This window comes from Lasioglossum baleicum, chromosome 4, assembly GCF_051020765.1.
Source record: "Lasioglossum baleicum chromosome 4, iyLasBale1, whole genome shotgun sequence".
Lineage (NCBI taxonomy): Eukaryota > Metazoa > Arthropoda > Insecta > Hymenoptera > Halictidae > Lasioglossum > Lasioglossum baleicum.
The window spans coordinates 15,034,529-15,059,358 of NC_134932.1; the positions used below are offsets into that span (position 1 = coordinate 15,034,529).

Genomic DNA, 24,830 nt, shown 5'->3' on the forward strand with positions numbered 1-24,830 from the left:
TTTAATTCCGTACTCTGTGGGGGATTTTTAAAACTAAATTCCGCATCGATGGAATTAAAACAGAATCATCTGTCAACACGGGGTTGTCCGAAATGGTTCCGTGACATGTTCGACCGTTTTTTTCGCTGTTCAAAGCAGAAGCACCGGTCTTTCAAGACCGTATATGTACAATTCCGGTTGTTCATTCGCACGGTTTCCGTGCTTACCACTGCTACCTTCTCCCGATGATAAGAACACGTTCTTATCTCAATTATTTCCTCTCGAAGACGTAACCGTCTACCGGCTATACAAGGTGTCCCGAAATGGCGGCAAAGGGGTGATACGAGCAGTGGCGCACCCAGGGGGGGAGCCAGGGAGCCAAGTCCCCCACCAAGAAAAAAATATTCAGCTTCCAAAATTAAAATCGCGGAATAGCCCTGGGTACCGTTGATAGAGATTTTGGTTTAAAAAAAAGGTCATCACGCAAAACCTAGGGCTGGGTTCAACTCGGCCCCCCCCCCAAGATTACATCCTGGGTGCGCCACTGCATACGAGGGTATACTTCTTCGGGTACGAGACTTTGTTTTTGACAAACTAAGTTTAGAAACGCGCCGAGCATGCGTGCCATTCAATATCAAAGATCTGCTCGTTCATGACCTCTAGCTTCTTCTGGTAAATAGTGGGGCTCCGAACATTTTTCGGTACTTCTGCTTCGAAGAGGGAGTAGTAAGGAAATATTATTCTGAACCTTCGAACTGGCTTCTTTTATTAATAATTAATTTTTTGGTAGTTATATTCTCTTTTCGTCATGCAATTCCCAATTGATTTTTTGTTTCGTGATTGTCTAGCCATCCGGAATACTTAGGGCCTGAGGCCTCGAGTGACCATTATCATTCACATCGTCTTCTAACTGATAGTTGCAGGTTTTGCAAATCAATTTCACTTTTTTATAAATCAATTTCACCCGCTAAGAATATTGGAAATCATTTTTTATTTATTTCGATTAAATTCTATATTTATTTAGACACGCGTGAACGGTGTCGTTACTGCGAGGGAAACATAAGACTGAATACTCAATACACTTCTATAAATACATATGTACTTTCATTTCGAAAATTTATTAATTAGCAAAATTAATATAGCTACAATGATGCACTTGGGTAATTACTAGACTGCGGATCTTTATGCATTTATGAAGAAATTGGCTGGGTGAAATAGACAACAGTAAAAGGGTTTAGATATTCAAGAATGTTATTATATTGCTTTTAATGTAACAAAGTTGTTAAGTGATGAAACCAATTTTTATGTTATACCTGCTTCCCACAATCAATGCAGAATATTTTTATTTTGCATAAAGATCCGCAGTCTAGTAATTACTTTTAAATAAGTGTTCGTTGTGTATATATTTGTAGATACTTTATTTGCAAAAGGGTGAATTTGGAGTGTAAAACGGTTCCGCAAGCCCATGAAATTTAATCATGTAAACAATACATTGAATAACATGAATTTTTGCCTGGTTAAAAGATGTATCCAATCAATTTCCATGTAATCAGCTTCATAATTTCCATAACTGTAAAATGAAGAATATAAAACGACTCATTCGACCGGCAGCGGTAGGTTTATTGTCAAAAAGAAAGATCCGAGGCGAATTTCACCATAATACAGATCCGCCTAATTTCTGTTTTCAGAATCGTCCACAGAAATACCTCGATAGCCGAGCAGTCTGTGTTCTGGTGCGTGCATGCGCGCGCGCGCCTTGTAGGAAGGAAGAGGAATCATCGCGGAAGCTCGAGCGTCTTCGGCGAGCCCCGCCCTGTATATATTTTTAACCGGGACCTATCCAAAGCTCGGCTTTTAAGTTTAGGCTCGTGTGCGCGGCATCCATCGATCAGCAGGAGATCAGGACCGGCTAGGAAACAGGATCAAAGAAGAAGAGACGCGCAGGACACGTTCCAACGGCGCAACAAGTGAAAACAGAGCTCTAGAACACCGGCCACCCACGCATGCACACACGGTCAGTAACATTTCAAATCGAAAGTCTGTGGCATCGCTCAGCTGATCAATGTGCCGGCTATCGCGGACACGTGTGTTCGCGCGCTTGCCACGTGGGTACGCTGTTCTCGCGAGCCTATGGCAACGATAGAACCAGGGATTCTATCCGACGCCTAACCCTAACCCAAACCCGGTTAACCAAGGAAGGTTACTGTAACCCGCTGTAACCCAAACTAACATCGAGGGAACGCTTTTCAAATGCTAGAAAAAGCAGGTTACCATTAAATAGAGATTCTGAGGAATCTAACCGAACACTAACGATCTCTTCAACACAACATGCGAAATATGAATGGGAAATAATCATGTGGCTGACCCATAATAATAGAAAATCAAGAAACAATTTATCAATCTCTTTTCTTTTTCGTTCTTTACGTCTCGCGACAGTCGCGAGGAGCTCTCTGCGTTCCGCGTTTTTACCAATCGGCTCTCCAACAACAATTATGTCCATTATTGCCTTATTATTAGACTGCGCATCTTTATGCAAAATAAAAATATTCTGCATTGATTGTGGGAAGCAGGAATCAAATGAAAATTAATTTCATCCCTTAATGACTTTGTTATGTTAATACCAACATTACAATATTCTTGATCTTTTCTAATCTATTACCGTTTTATATTTCGTCCAACTAATTTCTTCATAAATGCATAAAGATCCGCTGGCTACTTATTATATAAGAAAGTACATGCGTGTGGGTGTATATATATTTAAACTTAGTACTCAAAACCCGCTGTTAGTGTGGGTTACAGAGTTTCATGGGTTACACAGAACCGAAACCAATTTGGTTTTCGGTTACGATCCCTGTCCTCTTACGGAGGTCGCCGCGAGCCCCTTGGCTAAGGCAATCCAGCATGCAGGCTTGTCGAGACGGTTGCGGTCGCTCGGGCGCCTGATTAAACTTGCACGTTAGACCGGAACGAAAAAAACATTTATTTCGAAATCGAAAACGGGAAAAGTTATGGTCCAATGCCCTAATGACAGTGAGCCCGAAGTTTGAAAATTTAGGGAAAATATCGAGATTTTGAAGCGTATCAAAATCGAAGTATTATACGTTTAAAATGAACATTTTCTTTCTTGTTCAAAATAGCAGTTTGCAATGAACGTAAAATTCTTTCCATTTGGTCACATTATGAACGGTGAAGTGGCTTTAAAATGTCGAGGTAGAGAAAATACCGTAGGGCCGATATATTAGAACTAGTAGGACGACATCTTGTAGCGTAATTCTAAAAAGAAAACTGTTACTTGATGACAATATCCTTAATAATGATTTAGTAGGTCGTTCGGAAAGTCATTTCGTTTTCTCAAAGGAAAATTCAGGCTATTTTTTACCATTTCGGGTAAGTTATTTGCACCGCATAAAAAATGTTGAAAAAAACGAAAAACAATGATAATCCGATGATACATCCTCTCCTTAAACAGCGCACATCTTTTCTTTCGTGGACTCCATTTTTACCCTTGCGGTGATAAAAAAGAAAAAGGTAACGGAAAACAAGAGAACTACTTGAAAGATTAAAGAACACCACGAGACAGGAAATGACGTTCGAAATGCTTAGATATGCATACCACAAGTTAGCGATTTGAAAGGAGGTTAAGTATGAACAAACGGAAGCAATGCCACCTTTACACGAAAAACAAAAGTCTTTCCCGAACGACATAATAATTTATATTCTGTTATAGACGGGGTAAGGGCAACCAAAGATCATGATTAAACATGATTGAACACTTACTTTATATGTACGACTAGTTGACGTATGTACAGGGTGTATAAAAAGTAATGGTCATCCGTCGTAGGGGTGAATCTACAGCTCTGGATCGGTGGACATTTTTAAGAGAAACTTGCCGCAAAATTGTTTACAACAAAGAAAATTGTTGTCAAAGTTTGTTGTTACATCACTACCTTCTACTTATCGAGAAGAGAAAAAGTTTGAAAGGAGCCACATGTCGCAAACAAATAGTTATTGAGATTATAAACTGTTAAAGTTCTTGCAAAATTTGATTGTGTGGAGTTATACGTATAAGTATAGACAAAAGCCTACTACAGTCCACCTGTCCGTGTCAATGAGACAGAACATGATCGTGTGCGTGCCTCGAGCAAACGAAAAAGGGGCATTCGTCGTTAGGCTCGTACAACGTCATCGTCTCCCTGCCCATTCGGATCATAGAAGTTGCAAAATCTGAGAGAATTCCTTATATCCATTGTTAGAAGAATATTAATCACTATTCCTACAGCGGATTAGGCAATATATCTGTAAAGGACGTTATAGCAAGCAAAGAACGCATGCGAATCTTCAAACCCCACAGATCGACAACACGTGCGATGGACCCATCGTAGCGACGAGCGGACTACCCTTATAAATCTCGTTATTGACGACCGAAGACAATACCAAAAGGAATTTCTGTGACAGTTTTACCACTTCTCAATCTAAAGTCCTTCCGACACACCCCCGTCCAATTAACAAATTAAAAATTTTCCCACCTAAAACATTCACGAAAAACCGAGGTGACAACCGCAGTACTATTTTGACCGTGGTTGGAGTAACTTCTTCCCCTTTGCTGTCACGGTTTTGGATAATGTGTTGTTTTGTGCTTCACACTTAGGGTGGATTTATAGTGGAGCAGCGAGGTGAGCTGTGCGGTGAAAAAAAAAGAAAAACAAAGAAAATACACTTGTACTTTTTCTTTAGTATGTGTCGAAATGTTGTCACGAATGTTGGTTTGTTTTCACCGCGCCGCTATCATCGATGCTCGCCGCTCCACTATAACTGCACCCTTATTGAGACGTATTCGCACAAATGGCAGTGTCCTGTTGATCCGACGGAGGAACAGAAGATTCTGAAAAATTTGTAAGTACCTATACATAGTTGACATTAGTATTTTATAACTTAGAATTAATATCCTCATGGGCTGCTCTTTACTTTACCGGACTCAAAATTTGTGCCTTTCTCCTACGAATTATGATGTATTTGGTATGTAATTCAGTAGAAGTGTACACGGCGCGGATGCAGATCGAAGTTTCGAACCTCTAGGATTATTAGTTGAGGAGCTATGGTCGCTCAAAGTTGAGCATATTTACAGTTTCTTGACAGGTAAGGGCGCCGCCATATTGGTTTGTAGTGACGACCGCGAGCTGCTTACCTTACCGACCCCCCTCGACCTAATCCTAACCAACTCAGTAGGTAGGTGAGCGGCGTACTACCGTCACTACAACCAATATGGCGGCGCCCTTACCTGTCAAGAAACTGTAAATATGCTCTACTTTGAGCGACCATAGCTTCTCAACTATTGATCCTAGAGGATCGAAACTTCGATCTGCATCCGCGCTGGGTACAAATCTACTGGATTACATACCAAATACATCATAATTCGTAGGAGAATGGTACTAATTTTGAGTCCAGTAAAGTAAAGTTTACCCACCTTATGTATAAAAATGGATATAAGGTATTCTTGCATATTTTATAACTTGAAATTTATAATCCAAATGGGCAGGGAGACGATCACTTGGTACGGGCCTAGCGACGAATGTCCCTTTAAAACTTTAAATTTTATTTGGACACGATCATGTTCGGTCTCATCGACACGGTCGTGTGGACAGGGTGGTAGGCTTTTGTCTCTACATATACGTATAATTCTACACAATCAAATTTTAGCAACTTACAGTGGCTCACGAAAGTATTCGAACGCCCCTTAAAACAGAATAACTTTTTTATAATTGTAACAAACGACCTGATTTTTTATAATCAATTAGAAGCACTGGTTTATGAAATGATATGCAAAAAAGATTTCCCAAAATATTATAATTTACAAAGTTACATGCAAAAATAAAAAAGTCATTTTTTAAACTTTTTTATTAGGGCCCTTAAAGAAAATTTAGAATATATGTTTTGTAGATCTATGTTAGCTATACACATGCTGAAAATTTCGTCAAAATCGATTAACATACAAACGAGCTACAAGCGATTAAAAATGTTAAAAATCGTAGTTATACACGATTTTTGATCAGTTTCTACTTAAAATCCACAAAATCGTACATCTTTCATCAATCGTACATCAACCGATTTCAATGAAATTTTCATTAAGGGCCCTAATAAAAAAGTTAAAAAAATGCCTTTTTTAGTTTTGCATGTCCACGGACAGGTGGACTGTAGTAGGCTTTTGTCTATACTTATACGTATAACTCCACACAATCAAATTTTGTAAGAACTTTAACAGTTTATGATCTCAATAACTATTTGTTTGCGACATGTGGCTCCTTTCAAACTTTTTCTCTTCTCGATAAGTAGAAGGTACTGATGTAAAAACAAACTACAACAACAATTTTCTTTGTTGTAAACAATTTTGCGGCAAGTTTCTCTTACAAATGTCTACCGATCCAGAGCTGTAGATTCACCCCTGCGACGGATGACCATTACTTATTATACACCCTGTACATACGTCAACTAGTCGTACATATAAAGTACGTGTTCAATCATGTTTAATCATGTTCTTTGGTTGCCCTTACCCCGTCTATAACAGAATATAAATTATTATGTCGTTCGGGAAAGAGACGTTTCTCATGTAGAGGTGGCATTGCTTCCGTTTGTTCATACATAACCTTATTTCAAATCGCAAGCTCGTGGTATATCTTTACAACTGACATTTCGGACGTCACTTGTCATCGCATCAATTATGCAAAATCAAAGTACGCATTTCTATTAGGTTTTGCTTGTGTGCTGTTTAAGGAGCGGATGTACAAATCGGATTACCATTGTTCTCCGCTTTTTTCAACATTTTTTATGCGGTGCAAATAACTTATCCTGAACGGTAAAAAATTGCCTTTCATTTTCCTTAGAGAAAACGAAATGACTTTGACGAAAATTTTTTTGCATTCGGTTGACAAGAAAGTAATTTTGGTATTTTGAGGTGAAATAGAGCCCAATTTTTTTTATACAAGCAATAAACTTTAATGATTAAGATATTTTCCCGTGTGTTCGATCTTTTGCAAAAATGAATTGATAAGAAAATACTTTATTGATTAAAGTTCATCGTTTGAATAAAGAAATTCGGTTTTATTTCACCTTAAAATACCGAAATTACTTTCTTGCCAACTCAATAATTTGTTACATTTATTATGATACTAGATTCAACTTATAGACAGGAGGTTTTATCTTTTAATCGGACACGTGTGTGTGTATTTAATTGTATCAGAGCTGTTAGCATAATCTTTAAAAACGAGGCTGGACATGGTTGTCAATGAAGGCCTCAGGCATTTGTCTTTTACCACGCTTATATTTTTCATTGACGCAGATGTCAAATGACATAAATCTTTTATTTATGACAATTAGACAGCGGATCAGCAAAATAAAAATTGTCTACTCGATTTGCGTATATAGATTAAGCAAGAAATGGTGGAATAAGGATATTATACTGCATTCGCACATGTTAATTGTTACTTATGAAATTCCACGCATCGCTTAAAGTGATTCGAATAGTATTCTTATCGAAAACTATTAAGTGATCGTTTAAGGCTTATCGTTTTACTATCGCTAGGGTCTATTATGGTATTATGAAGTGCCTCTCGTTTACTTTACAATAGGTTGTTGACTAATAGTCTTTTTGAATGTTAGTCATAGCAAAATAGTCATTGGTCAATACTTTTTGATTAGTTAGTGATAACTAAGTAATAATATTAATGTATGTTAATCGCACAATAGTAACTGATGACTAAAGATTGATGACTGATCATCAACTAGTAATTCACTAATAAGCAATAGCTATCGATTACTTAGTGTTGTGACTAATTATTTGCCATTTAGTTATCATTAACTAATCAAAATGTTGTGACTAATGACTTTTTGCTATGACTAAAAATTCGAAAATACAATTAATCATTTTGAAATATTAGTTGATTATTGCCCTAGTCTGGTTAGAATTAGCTGATACGACGACTTACCCTTGCGATTCCAAAGATAAATGTTCCGTTTCCTGAAAATTCTAGTTCGTGCCTTATTAGTAGACTGCGAATCTTTGTGCATTTATAGCGAAATTGAATAGATGAAATTCAGAATTGTTGAAAAATTTGAAAAAGATCCGCAGTCTACTTATCAGTCATATTCTTCTACCCTCGTAAAATTATTATAACTTTGGATATACCCACCATTTCTGTTCTTTAAAAATCCTATATATTCTCGAGACATGTATCAATAAATTTACAAAGTTTAGAATCGATAGGTTCATTGGTTTTACATAAAAAGAATTTACAAAGCCGATTTTCGACGTTTATCGGCATAGGAAATCGTCTCGAGCAAAATTTCCTATAATTTTGGGAAAACTCGCAATTTCTCCTTTTAAAAAAATCCCACGTATTCTCAAGAACTGTATTCACAGATCCACAAAGTTTGAAATCGATAGGTCGAACAGTTCCGTCGAGCAAAATGCTCGAAGTCGACCAATATAAAAAAAACATTATTTGAGAAAAATTAATGCGAAAATTAATGTTAAAAAAGTGGTAGACAATACCAAGAACGGACGCTTTCTTTCCCGATTATGCAAGCGGAACACTTTGCACTTGCGTTTGATCTTTCGGAACCCATAAATCGCTGTGTGAATCGATTATCGTCAGTGTAAGAAACGGAAGTGGCCGAGTAATGTAAACATGAGGTAGGAAAAGTACGACAACGCAATTCGCATGTAACTGTGACGCGTTATGCGATCATAGTCTGAAACAAGAACAATCGTTAGGCCGGGGTCAGGAAAGAGCAGCCTTTAATGAACGTGTACGTTTGAATAGTGTTAATATTTTACAATACTTCCAATAACATCGTCAACACCTCCTAGTGTATCCGCGAATCGTCAATATAGTTTCGGCGACCGTAATTCCATTTAATTCCCAGGCTCCATTGTTTCCCGTTCCTACTTCGAAAGTCAAATTGATTCGCCCAAACAATTGCGCATAAATATTCCGAATAATTGTAGCTCGATCTACTTTTTGTGGAAAAGAACCGGTTTCCAATACTCAATACGTTAATTAGTGGATCGCGGCATATATTTTGCATAAAAAACCAGTTTATTGATTAGTAGATCTTTGACAATGGTACTATGTATAACGAACCGGAGCGAGACAGGAATTCATTTTCTTTCTTAGTATGATCGTTTCTATAGTTTTCAGTACGAAAGAACCTTAAGAACGTTGCTAGGTTGGTTTTAGAAGAACCTCTTATCCCTAGTACATTCTTATTTTGCATAAAAATCCAGTTGATTGATTAGTAGATCTTTATGCAAAATAAAAATGGTACTATAACGAACCGGAGCGAGATAGGAAATCATTTTCTTTCTTGATATCGTTTTTATGGTTTCCAGTACGGACCCCGATAGATGAGCACAAGCAGCGTGCGACGAGTAATAAGCGTAGAGTGTTAGCAACAATGTGGAAAGCAGCAATGCACGCGAAAGCATTGCAATTTGTAACTGGTTGCGAAGGTCGAGGACTCGGCCTGCAAAGTTGAAGATCGTTGCGAGACTTGTACACGCGTGTCGTAAATCGTTAGGAAAAGCCGAGGGAGGGAAAGTCGATACAGTCTAGAACGGTATTGACCAATTGACCGTTGACAATAGACGCTCGATGGACGTGTCGACATTCGCCGAAAGTGGCACGGAATCCGAGCGTTCGATCCCAAAATTATGAAATCGCGTTCACGATCTCCTGATTTGACCTCCAACTAATTCTGACGCCTAACGAATCCCCGGAATCAGATACACCAGTTTTGTTTTTACTTACTTATTGTTTCGTTAGCTGTGAGACTTCAACGACATGGTTAGTCAATGGGGTGATCCACTGAAGCGTTCCAGTGCTCAAATTCAGCAGCTTTTCTTCGCTGTTCACCACTAGAAGGAGGGATCACTCTGTCTCTTCTACGGATCAATGATTTTCTTCCTATCTTCTTCTAGTTTCGTTGTTCTATGCCATGTTCCGCGGTCCTTGCGGAAACTTTGTTCCCAGAAGCTTCTAGCTAGCGCAATTATGCATTTCTCTATGCTAATCTGAGCCTGTTAGAGCTTTGCTGAAAATGTGAAGAATTTTGTTCTAGTATCTTCTCTGTCTTGTTTCAGAACATGCTACCTTGTCGGACACTTGCGATAGCGCTTTGCCTAAATTGTGCCACTGTTGGCTTTCGCTGAAACTGTTGGCCAATCTTAGTAGGGCTTTCGCTGAATGTGAAGGATTTCATTCTGATATCTTCTCTGCCTTCTTTCAGAACTTGCTGCCTTGTTGGACACTTGCGATAGGGCTTCGCCTAAACTGTGCCACTGTTGGCTTCCGCTGAAACTGTTGGCCAATGTTAGTAGGGCTTTCGCTGAATGTGAAGGATTTTTCATTGTGGTATCTTCTCTGTCTTCTTTCAGAACTTCCTGCCTTGTTGGACACTCGTTATCACGATCGGTATTCGCCTAAACTGTGGCGCTATACTGGTCAATCTCACTAGAGCTTTCGCCGCTACTGTTCGCCAGTCTTATTCTTCCTAGAGCTCTCGTCGAGGACATACATTTCTGGTGTTATTTATGGTCTCTGCATGTACAGAAAGGAAAATTCTATTTTCTGCCGGCTCAACGTTTCTGAATGAACTTTTCTATAAATCTTCTGCGTCGTCACGTGTGTAAATACTGAATTTATTATTACAGCGCACTTTATGATCTGGTTTTTCCTCCCGACCGCGACAGTCGACGGATAATAATTTAGACAGGATGGAGTAGATGATTAATTTTTTTTCTGGGGTTTATTATTCAATCATCTGCAAGTAAACAATACTAATGCATAACATGAACGATATTACGTAACTTCGGCCCACTGACGGAGGTAAAGTCGTGTCTTAACATGAGCTCGGATAGCTCTTTGATGCCTCGAACGCTTTTTTACCGCGTTCGATTTTTAATTATTTGAATAAGCCGTATACAGTAGAGCGAGACTTCAGCAGTATATCGATGACGGTATCTATTATTATTATTAGATCGCGGATTTCTTCAATTTAACAGGTTGGAAATAATTAAACTGTGGATCTTCGTGCCAGATAAAAATTGTCCATCTGAATTGCAACAAATTCAAATAGTTGCATCTCCTAACTGCGCAGCTATATTTGTGGATTTTGCTCGGCTGAAAACCTTCGAAAATTCCATGACGCAATTTCCGGAATATCCATAAACATGAGGCAGTCCGGGACATTGAAAATAAGCATGGTAAAATCCGCCAACAATTGTCAGTATTTCCTGAATTCTAATCTGACCCGGTCCCACGACCCTAATAGCATGACCATCATTATTAATCCATACATGATCAGATTGCTACAAAATAGGTTATGGTTATGACATTAAAGGTTATGACTTAAAACATTAAAAGACATATATACCTTGATACATATAGTCGCTCGGATTCAATGTCCTTGATACAGCGCAGCGCATGCACACTATTGCACACATTCGGTTATAATTTAACGGGGAAAAAATTGCTCGATTATTCATACCGATTTCTTTTTATTCTTTTTCATTACATTTAATTGCTTTACGTTCGAGCATTTTAAAGTGTAACTCATTTACAAATTAAATTATACTATACATATACCATACATATATGTATACCTTGTGAATAACTATTATTAATTTCATTAGAATCCATGAGATGCAGCAGGGTTAAGAGGTTTATGCATTCGTGACATTTGTACTAGATTTTCCCTTACTTCGATTTTTACAAGAAAAAAAAACACCTGCAAAAAGACAGATTTTCATTAAAGCTTCGTTGCAACGCGCCGTGGCAAAACTCTTTCGTTTCGAATTTGATTTTTGCCCGAGGAACGTCTCTGATTCCTTTCAATTGTCTTTAGAAACAATTCAATCAATTCTTATCGGAGCTTCCAGGAGGATTGCAGCGTAGCACCTAATTCTTCGACTGTTCCTTCAAAAAATCTAACAAAATTCTGTAACATTCAGTTACTCGCACTCCGCTTTCAACAGAATTGTTTACGTAGAACTTTACATGACTCCAACATAAGACTCGGCTCGACAGACCGAGTAATGACTCGATTCGAAATTCGTGTACGACTCTACTACTGTAGGTACAGCAGCCCCGTCCCCGTCTTCTGGTAAGTTTCGCCCCCTCCTGGAGAGGTGGATTCTTACGCGCGGGTGAGGGGAATGCATTTCTCCTATGTAGAAAAAGCGAGAAATGGCCACGCGAAATCGCTCTATTTGGCAATACCGATATCGAGTCGGGACTCTGTGACCCACCCACGAAGAACCGAAAGAGGCCCGGCCGCGGCCCGAGGCAAGCGTGGGGAAACAGCGTCGTGGAAAGGGAAGAAGATGGGAGACCAGTGGCGACACTGGGTAATGCTTATCCTCCTTCGTTGGCTAGTGTAGTCGACATCCTTGTTTATGCTTGAAACACTTTTATACTTTTGAGATTGCAAGTATTGAGGCGGTAGACTCGTTTCCAGAATTGCAAGGGTTCGGGATGCGCCTTCTCATTTCTCGATAATACAAAGATGGGATTTTTCGGTAGCCGAAAGCGCTAGATAAAAGATCAATCTAGGCCACAGTCGCCCCCAAATTTCCTATTTTTACGTTTACGTGGCGTAATCATTGCATTATCGAGAAATGAAAACGAAACGAGATACCCCATTAACGGGACATTCTGGTTTGTCATCTTCAGGACATACTCTATAAAAAGATGTTAAAATGTTAAAAATTCGCACAAGATACGAATATACCCCGTAAAAACAAGAAACGTAGATCGGTAATGAAATGAAAATAGCTACATGCGCAACTGTATGTTTCCGAATAATGCAAATTACGCTGCTGAATAATGCAAATTACGCCTCGTAAACGTAAAAATAGGACTTTTGAGGGCGATCGCGGCCTAGATTGATCTTTCATCTGGTTCTTTTGACTACTGAAAAACCTCATCTTTGTATTATGGAGAAATGGGAAGGCGCATCCCGCACCCTTGCAATCCTGGAAATGAGACTGTCCCTTTAATGAAACAACTGATACGTAATTAAAAAATTTCGCTGCAGACATAAACGACCCTGGTTGCCCACGGAGGGTTTATGCTATAGTATTCATTTTATGTATAGTGATTGTGATTGGTAGGACAGAGAACGCACCAAGCACAGAAGCGCCCAGGGAAATTGGCCAAATCGGCGTCGATCGATCGGGCGGGTAATTTCACGTGGTAAAGTAATAGTTAGGCGGTTTCAGCCTCGTCGTCGTAACTCGAAAAATGATAGTTTACTCGACTCGATGGCTAGGTGGTCATCGTCGATTGCGTTCGCACAGTTTGCGAGAATGAACGAAATAAAGAAAGAGACGGAGAGAGAGAGAAAGAAAGAAAGAGATTTGTGATCGACTAGCGAAGAGAAAGTTTCGGCGTCGACGAGAATTACACACCGTCCGAATGATTGTTCCACCGTGCAAATAGTCATCGGCAAGCGGTTCACCTGCGCGCTATCATTGAACAATAATTGGGTGTTCCTACGACTAGTCGATAGGCGAATGCAACGTTTCCGAAACCTTATGACTGTTGACAAGCCTTGATTTACAGTCACTTTGTTCGCAATCCTTTGAAAGCGGTGTTCTTCTTTTCAGGATTGTCAAAAGGTTCTCAAAAGATCAATCTAGACCGCTGGTTCTCTCAAAAGTCCTACTTTTATAACTCAATGAATAGACTGTGGATCTTTATGAGAAATAAAAAATGTCTAAGAGACAACATTTTTTAAAGTCTTGTTATAAAAAAAATTGGTAGGCAATTTCGTGGAAATTGGAATTGGTAAATTGATTAGTGTAGTTGTCAATACTGTGATTAGAACGAACACGATAATCCTGCTAGCGTGACGATGATCTTGAAAGTTCTGTTTGACCGCGGCAAGTTGATTAAACATTATTCAATTGTTAACAAACCGAGGATACGGATTTTATCATCGTTCATACAGACGGCTGATGTAAGTACCGTTGTGTTTGCCATTGTTTGTTCAGCGTACAAACACTGTCCACTTAGCATGACGCGAGCTTTTTTCTGTTTTCGAAGTAAATCATCTACGTTTTAACAAGGCTTATTAAAAAAAAAGCACGCGGTTCACAGCCTCGCCAACTTGCACTGGCCTTTTTTGTCCATTGAAAACGAGATGCAACAGCCTTGTGCGGTACTATTGACCTTTTTTTTCCTTATTATTGTTGGCAACGCAGGACGTTAACACTCTGAGCCTTGACCGATACTAACTGACACCTGTTCTCTAGTTTTTGGTCCGCCGAAACAACATAGCGCCGAAGATGAGTACTTCCCGAAAAGGTGTGACAATAAAAAACAATAACAAAAGCGAACCAGGGACTGTGTCGGCCATTACTGAAATGAAATATGATCCTTCAATTTTTGCACGAATAGTAATCGTTGCTCTTGGCCATTTAATACTAGAGTTGTTCCATTTTTCAATTGATGCAGTCTATATGACCAGTAGACTGCGGATCTTTATGCAAAATAAAAATTGTCTGCATCGATTGCAAAAAATAGAAACTGAATTGAATACTGTTTCTTCCCTTAATGATTTTAATAGAGGAGAAATTTTGTATTGACATCTTCAACTTTGAAAAGTTTTGAACAATTTTGTATTTCATCTACACTCAGTAAAATAAGTCTCCGTATGCCCTTTAAAATAGAATAACTTCTTTATAATTATGCCAAATGACCTGGTGTTTTTGTGCAAAAAATATTTTCTAAAAATTACAATTTACAAGGTTGCATGAAAATATAAAAAAGGCACTTTTTAAAACTTTTTTATTTCGGCCCTCAATATATATATATACAAATTTAAAATATACGTTTTGTAGATCTACAGGGTGTCCCAAAATTCCCTCAACAGCCGGAAATGGGAGGTTCCTGAGATCATATGAAGCAATATTTTCCTTTGCAAAAATGTTATACGCGGCTTTGTTTAGGAGTTATTAATGAAAAACACGGACCAATCACAGCGCGACCTAGACGCGAGTTGGCACAGTCGGCCAATAGACAGTTGGCGCGCCATGACTACTGTGCCAACTCGCGTCTAGATCGCGCTCTGATTGGTCCGTGTTTTTCATTAATAACTCCTAAACAAAGCCGCGTATAACATTTTTGCAAAGGAAAATATTGCTTCAAATGATCTCAGGAACCTCCCATTTCCGGCTGTTGAAGGAATTTTGGGACACCCTGTATAGTAGTTACACACCTGCTGATAATTTCATCGAAATCGATTGACATACACACGAGCTACAAGCGGTTAAAAATGGTGAAAATACAACTATTGATCAGTTTCTGCTTAAAATCCACAGAATCGTACATTTTTCGATGCATGTCGTTTTTTCCTGCGTCCACCGATTTCGATGAAATTTTCAGCATGTGTATAACTAACATAGATCTACAAAATATATATTTTAAATTTTCATTAGGGACCCAAATAAAAAAGTTTTAAGAAATGCTTTTCTTATTTTTGCATGTAACCTGATCAATTGTAATTTTTGGGAAATCTTTTTTGCACATCATCTAGTAAACCAATGCTTCTAATTGGTTACAAATAATCAGATCGTTTGGTACAATTATAAAGAAGTTATTCTGTTTTAAAGGGTGTACTTATTTTACTGAGTGTACTCAATTTTGCTATAAATGCATAAAGATCCGCAGTGTAATGATCAGTCTAATAATGATCTCCCACTATGTTTTTCTCTTTTGACGAACGTTGTCAATGATACTTTTATACTCACTACGACGTAAAAATTAGTATTACTTAAATGACTGCATACAGGAAATACTGTCCTGAACTATTTGGATAGTATTTTTCTTTCTCAACAAAGTTCGACACCTCAAACTTGGCACAACTTCAATATTGAATGAGCGTTTTGAGCGAGTCACAGCTAGATGAAATATCTTTCGAATTGTTTGATCGGCCATTCTGAAGTGTTGCTCAACACCGAGTTAGGGGAGGAGTTAGGCGCAATGGTCGAGCATACCGAATCGCGTCGATCGTGATTCATGAGCGCGGGAGCGCGCGCACGCGATCCATTAAAAAAGCCCGAACAGAGAGCAAAGCCGAGGAGGATCACGTTTCCAGCGTTGTTGCACAACAAATCGGCGATCACGCCCGATTTTTCTGACGTTGTGCCCGGTGGCCCGTTACCCCGAACTCGCGTAGCGGGCCAACAACTGGGCCAAGGGCAAATTCTTCGTGTAAACCCGCCTCCCGTGCCACCTTTCCTCCTGCCTCCACACTCCACACCAGTTCTTGCTGGATCCGACACTGAATCGATCACCATCGATTTCGATCGCTCGCACTTACTATCACTTTTCACCGTTCCGCCATTCCTGCTGGCCAACCAACAAAGTTGTTTCTCGATCGTTACGCGCGATCTCAACGTTCTCTACACTCCAATTTGCAATTTTTCTATCCCTTCTTTGATTTTAATCTTCAGCTCGTTCTTACACCACTCTTATTGTTTCTCAATTTTTATTGTAATTCTTCACCTAAGCTACTTTCAGGAATTTTTAAACATTTTCGATCCCTGGATTTTTACGTTCATCCTCTCTCAATGCAGTTGTTGTTTCGCTTTCAATTTTAATCTCTCGATTTTTGCATTGAATCAATCCTCCCTCACTACAGTTGTTTTTACACTTCCAATTTTAATCCCTCGATTTTTGCATTTGCATTTTTGAAACAACTCTCCTTCACTGCAGTTGTTGTTTCGCTTTCAATTTTAATCTCTCGATTTTTGCATTGAATCAATCCTCCCTCACTACAGTTGTTTTTACACTTCCAATTTTAATCCCTCGATTTTTGCATTTGCATTTTTGAAACAACTCTCCTTCACTGCAGTTGTTGTTTATCTTTCAATTTTTGTTTCAGTCTTTACGAATCTTTTAATATCCTCCTTCACTGCGGTTGTTGTTTCATTTTCAATTTTTATTTGAAACTTTACGACTCTTTCATGTATATCCTCCTTCACTGCAATTGTTGTTTCATTTTCAATTTTTATTTTAGTCTCTACGAATCTTCTAGTATCCTCCTTCACTGCAGTTGTTGTTTCACTTTCAATTTTTGTTTTACTCTGTACGAATCTTCTAATATCTGCCTTGTCGATTTTCCTGCACACAGTTCCAAGAAAATCGATTCAGGCAAATTAAGTTCCAAGAAAATCGATTCAGGCAAACACAGTTATCCTCACTCCTCACGCATTGTTGCTAACAATTTTTATTTTAGTTGGACGTCACTTGCATCGACTTCTTCGAATTCGCTTCACTTCGCGAATTCTTATTCCACGTGTCCGATTTATACAGATTAGCACATGCCATCGCGCTTGACGCGACGTCCCTCAATTGACCGCACTTCCGACTTGTCATTATTTGTCGTCTTTATTATCCAATCCACTTTTGAGACGAATCTCTCAGCAAAAGCCAACCCGAGGAAACTGTGAACGAGTTAATCGAAAAATTGACACAATTGTAGATCCATTTTGATTCTCCACAGAACCATACAACTTCTCTGCAGTTGTATTTATACAATATGTACTTCATAAATACATTATGCCACGGTATGATAAATTAGGAACATTTTATTCGTTTATTTATTATTCGTGTGACGTATAAAGTGTACATTTACAATTTGGAAATGTTAGAACATCCCAAGAAAATTAACATTCACTTTTCAAAAGGGTGAAATTGACTTTCAAAAGGGTGAATTTGTCACTAACAGTTTCAAAGCTTTTGGTCGGGCCACAAACTACCTGTCGAAGAGCCGCGTGTTTGACATGCCTGACTTATTGTTAGACTATCTTCAAAGACTTGTTTTTACGCAAGCATGCGAATTTATGCAAGTGTCTCTAACAATTTACAAATCCAACAACCAACGTCACACTGTAGTTACAAATTATATTACACACCTTCTAACATTGACATTAATTAACGCAAGAAACTTGTTCTTCAAGACAGCCGGAGACGTTGTGCGTAAATTGAATACAGAAGAGCCATGGGCGATTTAACTTCTAATGGCAAGAGGCGATAATTGAGTTGCAAAGAAGAAAAGAGTCGAGGTTCAATTCAATCGCGCGCGCATAACTCGCGAATGTGTCGATGGTGTCGAGATCCATCTCTTCATAGATCCACTCTGAACGAAACGCAAACTTTGGACGTTCGAGATTTGCGAAATTCGAGTCCGGATCGTGGTCGAAATTTTATTATTATTATTATTATTATTATATACGGACCGAGATCCTTTGATACAAATGTTTACAGTTGTTTACAGTAGAACTGATAAAAACAAAAAGAAACATAACAAAAAAAAAAGTGAACCTAAAATTTACATAAAAAGGGACAAGCGCGAAACTAAACAAATACAGGTACGATATTAACAAATAATCTTGCGTAATTTTCTTTTGAATTCCTGTAACGCGCCATTAAAAAAAATCAATATAATTATACCGTATATTTGAGCTTGCAATAATGCGATTTAAAGGATTTATTACTCCAAATTTTGTCAAGGAACAGGCGTCGACTAGATCTGACAATTTCATCATTCCCACGGACGACCTAATCGAAAAGATTGCTTCCACTCCCGTCGATCATACTCCGGTATCGTTGTCAGGAAAAAAGAACGGAATACACATACGAAAAGATTTTACCTTCGCATCATTCTCTTGCACGCTAAATGCTTCATCGAGCTTGCTGCTTCACCGATTGCGCAATGTGTCGTCTCAGTTGTTGATGACGAGTTAACTCGTCTTTACGATTTCCCTCTCTGCGTTTGTTCAGCTGCAATTGCGTTGAAAATCTCCGAAAATATGAGAATATTTTTCTCTATACATATGTACACACATATCCAGCTATCTCGGAAAGCAAACAATTTTAATACTCCACTGTGTGTCGCTTAGATTCACGCTTACATGTTTATCCATGAGAACAGAATGTCGATGAAAGCATATAAAATAATGGCGACCTCGACATAGTTGAGGAAGTCACTCCAGAAATTCGCTCCACCAGTGTCTATTGTATTTATCTTTATTTGTAGCGAACAAATTAGATAAACATGGTTAATTAAGCGAACGTCGCTTAACAATGGATCGTGGTAAATTAATCCGTCAATATCGATGTGAAGTCGATCTACCACTTACAAGTGCTTTACTTACAATCGCATTTGTTCCTCTGGCTACGTGATAACTGATCTAACACTGAACTCACCGCATCACTTTTGATTAAGAGGTCAAGGAATGGTGACCCCGAAGTTTATGCACATTCTATAAATAATAATCACTGGACATTAAATCTAACATACGCCAACAGGTAGAACACATGAACAACTTTTCCAAAATGAACCGAGTCGTTTGCGTTGACGACTAACATTTTTTGGGTTCTGAGAAAATCTGAAAACATTCTGGAACGCGTGCTGAACGTCCAATGTTTAAAGGATTAATGGGAAAAAATAAATATTCTTCGCGAGCAAAATGATTTTTGGGATGGGACTTCGCAGGGTTAGTGGACCCTGTGGCACACTGTGACCAGAATTTGTCTACATATACGTCTATTTGCACGATTCCACACGCGACCTTGAACTTATCACAGCCCCCGAGTTCGCATGATCGTGTTGCGGACACGCGACACCGTCACTCCGGCAGCATTGCTCTGTCGCAATGATCGGTTTCGGAGTGTCCAGCACCTGTCATCCAACGATCCTACACCGAGTCCCCAGTGTGTACTTACCTTTAGCTTTCGGCGTATTTACAGTAAGCTCGAGAAGTTTTGGCACGGTCGCCTCTCGTCTTCTGGAACAACCTTAAACAACCGGGTGACACTATGCCAAATATACTCTTCGGCGGCTTTGGTAATTTAAGTATGGTGACCCTGGCCGTTGAATTAGAAAAATCCTCGTTATTCCCGCTTAAAACTAAACCTACCATCACCGGTCAGAATGACCGGTTCCAGATTTTTGATTTTACGATTATTGATATAATAAAAATAATTTCCTAAGAAATAATTGTATAGATGTCTTTAGTGGAGCACATATTACAATAGGAGCTGCACAAAATCTACGATAAATAAAATCAATCTTGTCATTTTTATAAGGGAACATGTACCCAGAGTTGGGCAAAAATTTTATTCAAATAAAAATTTCGAATGAAGTGGGTTTTAAACACATTTTATTCAAAATTTCTATTTGAATAAAATTTTTGCCCAACTCTGCATGTGTCAGTTACTTTTAAGGCTCGGTAGGTCTAGTGTTAAGTGCAACAAATAATTCGCCTTTGCTTGCTCAATTCATTGCTGACACGCACGTTCATCATTAATACACTGCGGATTTTATGCATTCATGACAGAAATGAGTAGATGAAATTTGGGAGAGTCAAAAGGTTTTAAGGAAAATTGTTTATTTGACTCCTGTTTCTTGTACTTGATGGACACAATTTTTATGTTGCATAAAGATCCGCAATCTAATCATTAACAAACAATCGCAGAGCATCTCGGAGATTGTTGTAAGGTCTAAGCAATTTGTTTAACGCGTCCGACACTGCAAAGCTTAAATTGTTTACTTAAACTGCTTCTTTACATTTGTTACTTCATAAAATTTGCATTCTAAAATTAGAAATTTCATATGCAACAACTCGATGAGGTTCCAATTGAAAAAATTAAATTTTTTTTCGGTGCGACGATGATGAGGCTTCAGCCTCGTTTGTACCGGTAATAGTGACCACATATTGACGTAGTGACTCACCTCGTTTGTCCACGGAAGCTCGGCACGATCTGTTTGATGGGATCGCGTTTAAAATTGCAGATTTCCACTCGGTCTCTCAATTAAGACACGTTCGTCTTGAACGTTTGTCGAAAAATTGTAATGTCACCGGTTCGAGTGATTTATCCACGATTGTCCAAACGTTTGTGCGAAACGTTGGTTCTACAGCCTGGACGGTGTGACAATGAAGTAAAAAGAGAAGAAGAAGAACGTTCCACAGAGGATGCTCGACCGCGCAAATATAATAGCGCTGAAAGCTGCGTTTGCATCGAACGTGACGCGACCGGCGAACGAGAAATTACGTCACCGGCCGAAAGCGTTTCGCGGGTTGCGAAAGTGTCGTGTAGACACGCTGGATTTGGCGATCGGTCAAAACCGCATCGGACATTTTTCAGCGATATCGAGAGTAGCCTAAATGCTGGACTGCTTGCATACTCGGTTCTCGGCGATTTTCAAAAAACCAGATCGCGAAGTTACATACAATGGTAAATATATAAAATTAGCAGTAGATTTACGGGACCCGTCAAAATAATTCCAAATTTTTAACTTTACGATTATTAGGAGTACATTTGTGGAGATCTATTCAATAGATTCATCAATTTGTTCCAATCTCCTTTCCTCGACCTAGGAGACACCGCTTCTCGATCGTCGGATAAATTCCATTGATCGGATTTTCCGCGGCGGCAGATCACCAAATCGATCGCGTTAATTTGCAGGCGGTATCGAAAGTAGCCTAAATGCCGGACCGCTTTCAAACTCTTGTTCTATTGCAGAATGCAGTCAAGTTATACACAATGGTAAATATATAAACTTAACAGTAGATTTACGGGACCCGTCGCAAAATAATTCTAAATTTTTTAATCTATTAGAGGTTTGAATTCGTGGAGATCTATTCAATAGATTCACTTCTTTTTCACTTGCTGCAAATCGAAGTTTCCATTCTGTAGGATCAATCGTTCAGGAGCTATTGCAGTGTTTTTGACAGGTAAGGGCGCCGCCATATTGGTTTGTAGTGACGCCCGGGAGCCGCTTACAGCCGCTTACCGAGCAGAATCGCCGTTCCTTGTCGCCCTCCGCCCCGACCTAATCCTAAGCAACTCAGTAAGTAAACTGAGGTCCTACGCCTACGATGCGAAGTTGGCCAGTGGAGTGGGGATGAGTCGGAGTGGGAACACGTAGTGGAGTAGGTAAGCGCTACCGAGCGTCGCGCGGGGAGGTGTAATGGTTAAATTTTTAATAGTTTATATCTCCTAAACGCATGGTTTTTTTTTAAAATTTGTTTTTTAATATTGCATTGTCACCCAGTTCTGAGCTATGTTTAAAGTTTCAAGTCTCTAGCACATCGGGAAGGGGTTTAAAATTCGATTACAAGATTTGACGCATACAACAACACGGCAAGTTAATATAAGCGTGGTAAAAAGAACAGTAGAAAATGTGCGGGACCCGTAAAAAAACTAAGTTTTTAATGTAGGATTAGTACGAGTGCATTCGTGGAGATCTATTCAATAGATTAATTTCTTTGTTCCAATCTCCTTTCCTCGATCGTTGGATAAATTCCATTGATCGGATTTTCCGCGGTGGCAGATCACCAAATCGATCGCGTTAATTTTTAGGCGGTATCGAGAGTAGCCTACCTAAATGCCGGACTGCTTTCAAACTCTTGTTGTAAGTAAATATATAAAAAGAGCAGTAGAGATTGGCGGGACCCGTAAATATAACTAAGTTTTTAATGTAGGATTAGTACGAGTGCATTCGTGGAGATCTATTCAATAGACTAATTTCTTCGTTCCAATCTCCTTTCCTCGACCTAGGACACACCGCTTCTCGATCGTTGGATAAATTCCGCTGATCGAATTTTTCGCGGCGGTAGACCACGAAATTGATCGCGTTAATTTGCAGGCGCGTTTAGCTGGTGGCCGGGTGCTGCTTGCGGTAACAACCGATTTCGCAAGCCGGCTTGTGTACAACATATGCGAGGTGTTGGTATCGGTATCGGTATCGAATCGGGTGAACCGGCCAGTGTCGAAACGCGGAGCGAGTGGATTTTTGGTAGGAAAAATCGACCGGTAAATCACTATGAAAAGTTCGCGTATAAATTAGGTGAACGGTGATACATACGCTGGGAACCGCGATATACCGATTCGATAGATCCCAAGCTTGCTAATGTCAAAGTGCACGTTTCAAAAGGATGTTTTGTCTATTTGATTTTTTGCGCCCTCACACGTTTTGTAATAATTTTTCGTAAACATCGGAAATGTTTCGCGAATGCACGCAAAATGAGACCGCGTAAACAAAGGCGCCATTTAACGAGGTGCGCAAAAAGCACCGCGCGAAATCGAGAAATGAGTATAATCAGGTTGATATAGGAACACTTTCGTAACACGCCTATTGTAATGTATACATATAATGTTCGGCCATAAACGATGTCCTCCCGGTTACGGTTATAGTTTGGAACCGATAGAATTATAAGCTTAATAAATAAATCCCGGACGATCGTTGACGATGAGGGAAATTATGTGGTTCGGTTTGTTTGGTCTTTCTTGAATCGCGAAATGCGGTGAAAGGATTAGCATTAATTAAGTTGTGATGTGGGTCAGGCGCGTTTCGTTTCCATTAATTTTTATTCGATTTTGCGTGGACGTTCGAATCACGTTTTTGTCAAGGAATTGATAGGAGGAGCTGAAAGAAAATTGTAGGCGTGGTCTAATCAGAACACTGGAAGAACTCGCATGAAAAATACTGAAAATAGCCCAGCCAAAATTGTAGAAGAATCTTAATGAAAATCATTCAGAGAGGCTGCTGACAATTGTGGGAGGAGCTATTATAAATAATGAGAAACAGTAAGACTAACCCAATGAGAAATGTGGGCGGGGCCACTGAAGTAAGCGGGCGTGGCCAATCAAAATAAAATCTAAAACTAACCAAAACACGAAATCATAAAAAATCGACTGTCTTGTACTAACGCCATGACCAGAAAGAACGACTTCTTGCGTCAACCGAAAAAATTATTCACGCCCACTGTCTTTCCGGAACAAAAATCCCATCGATCACCTCGGAAGTCGGGCAGAAGTCCGAATCGTTCTTCCTGTAGGTTATTGCTCGAGGCAAGGTAATCTTCGCGAATATGAGTCGCTCCTCGTACTATACATCTCTCTCGAAAAAAAATCTCTTGATCGCCTCTTGACCGTCGATCGGACGGTCCGTAAACGTTTTTGAATTCCAAGAAAGACGACCTCCTCGCTCTCCCACGTTCATTTCTTCGGTGTCATAACGCAGAGATAATTTATGCTTCCGTCGGAGTTCTGACGCTGCAACTCTCATCGATTTTCTTTTCTTACATTATTCACGCGGATATGTTGCGTAAAGACGAATGGAAAATCAGTGCGAATGGATTATAAATGAATTACGACCGACCTCTAAACATTCCAGAATATCGTAGCAGCTGGTTTGAGAAAATGGGACTCGAAGAAGAAACGAGACCGTATGAGTCTGCGAAATTTTGATGATTTATAACGAGAATTTTTCGTGTTATCTTACTTCGAAATTCAGCAATTTATTTGAACGAAAAAACATTTCTAGTGGAATAGAAATCGTGTCTTTACAGGATTCAAGTGTTGCATGAACAAATGATAATATTGCGAATATAAATATATTCCAGATCGAAGGAAATGTGTTGTATTTCGATGTAAAAAAGCTTCGAGTGCAAAGGGTATTGGCATGAATTGATCCGCAAACGTTACATTTACGATGATGAGAACGGATTACCGTCCTCGCTTATGTAAGAAAACGATCGACATTATTTTTCCGCGGTGGGCACGTAACGCATTCAAATTTTTCCAAGCGTTTTTCCCCGGGAGGACTGGTACCGCCACCATCAGTCACTTTTTATCGCGGTGTTCGATGATCGACGCATGTCACTCGCTATAAAACGATCGGCAATTAACAATACCATCCAAACAGCTTCGCTGTGACGTCATCGCTAAGAGGCGCGACGTTCACGATTTACTCGGAATAGTAAAATTCACTCGAATAATATA

General features: G+C 39.3%; 1 protein-coding gene across 1 annotated transcript in view; it reads left to right on the forward strand.

Annotated features, from left to right (window-relative positions):
- The window catches only part of LOC143207947 (very long chain fatty acid elongase AAEL008004), a 90,657-nt gene that overhangs the window by 720 nt on the left and 65,107 nt on the right, over positions 1 to 24,830 (forward strand). The window contains exon 2 of the mRNA XM_076421892.1: positions 1,668 to 1,993. The gene's annotated coding sequence lies outside the window, so the exon portion shown is untranslated. The remainder of the gene's footprint in view (positions 1 to 1,667; positions 1,994 to 24,830) is intronic.